Here is a 2,038-nt window from a genome sequence, read left to right on the forward strand (position 1 = left end):
CAATGTTGCATTAATAACACGAAAGTTGTCCCTTTAAATTTCAATTAAGGTTTCTTTTGATACGTGAAAGTTTCATAACTTTTTTGAAGCTAATGATTTGCGTGGTCTGTGACATAAGAGAATATTTATGGCTCAGAAGACTCCCGATCTGCTAGCCATTTCTTTGAGAGTCACTCAAGCGATTAATTTATATCGACAGGGATTCGTGTATAAACTTTAAAGATAGGAATTCAATCCCTACTTGCTGGTCATGAGGTCATGAACATAGCAAATGCATTAATCGACATACAAATTATACTAATAACTAGAGTGCACCATTGCTTGGGGCTAGATCACGTTTCTTGATTTATTAAAATGGTCGAGCTTCACTGAAATGCCTTGAAACTTTTATATGACAGGAGAGAATGTCAGGGGTATTTTTCTAAATTTTCAAAGTGTGATAATGCCAGCCGTGATATGTGTAAATGTCTAGAAACAATGAAAACTTATTTCTGTAATTGTTAGTCATGATTTGAAAAAATCCGTTGAGTTTACCCGGAGGCTGACTTCTGAATGTCTTCCACTGTTCTTCTTGAAGATTATTATTAACTTTGACTTATAGATATATTTTAAACTTCTCAAGAATCAAGGATTTGATTTATGGAAATTATAATTATGTCCTATTATTATAGCTATCATTAGGTGCATTTGAATGGTAGGAAAATTATAATCTTTTGAAATTACTTAATCTGTATACACGCTATACAATTTTTTTCCGAAAGCTTTAAAGTTTGTATAAGTGCCATTTTATAACAATGACTAAATTGCAATATAAAACTTTCTGATTTCGAATTTCATCTAACTTAATATATATAATTTCTTTAATAATTGTGTTTATAATTATTGAGTGTTGGATGATAAACAAACTGAGACTTTGAACGTCATTGAATAATTTCCTGTATCTATAATTACTTGTAAATAAGTTTAATTATACCTTCTTGTTTTTTCTCCAATTATTCCCCATTTGTTGTTATAAAATTCTCAAGCTTGTAAGAAACTATTGTGAGTAAAAGAGCATTTAAACGATTAATAACTATAAATTAGACACTATTTTCAAACTGAGAGAATAATATAGTTTGGTAGAATAATTTTTTGATTGTACATTATTATTTAAGAGTGATTTGCAAAAGTTTGTAAAGATTCATTTCTGAAATGAATTTCTTTTTTTTTAATTGACGCATTTCTATAATCAATAAAAAATTAATAGTTCTTTATAATATTTTATCTACTTATAAACAGTAATAAATAAAATCTCTGTTCATTCCTTTAATTACAAATGTGGTGATAAACTTGTGCAGTTCGACTGGAGTAAATTAAGCTTGTTCGGTAACATCACTGTTTCGTAATTCAAAATATCGCGTGCTTCATCGAACGTGAAAGTTTAACTGGTGTAATTATTATGAAAATCGTTTGCAAAATTATCAACAATTATTATCAAATTAGACGTAGTATTTTTTGGATTTAAAAAAATTTTAAATTAAAAGATTCTAATCATTGATTGGAAATAATATTGTCTATCAATTAATTAATCAAATATGATTCGCTTTTGAGAAGGGAGAGGGAATACTAAAAAGTTAGAAATCATAACATAGAAGTAAAAAAATCTTTTATTATAATATCATACAGAAGACTTTTAGGCACTTTGATGAATTGTTTATTTAAAGTTCCGCTTTTAGAACAATAATATTAAGTGCTTCCTAATCCTGTCATTATATAATATATATATTTGTATAACATATGACGTAACATATTATAATTATACATATAATTTAAAGCATTTTTCTACTGGCTTTTATTTAATCAATGAAGGCGATTAGCCATAATCGAATACCATACACTAAAATTAAATTATACCAAAAAATGCTGCACGAGTTAAACTCTAATTTATTATAATTTCTAAATAATAATAAATCGTAGAAAATTATCTCATGTATGTGGTGAATGAGACGTAAGCAAATTTGTTTTTTTTTCAAGAAAATTAAATTAACGTAATGGATGT

Source organism: Belonocnema kinseyi, chromosome 2, assembly GCF_010883055.1.
Source record: "Belonocnema kinseyi isolate 2016_QV_RU_SX_M_011 chromosome 2, B_treatae_v1, whole genome shotgun sequence".
NCBI lineage: Eukaryota > Metazoa > Arthropoda > Insecta > Hymenoptera > Cynipidae > Belonocnema > Belonocnema kinseyi.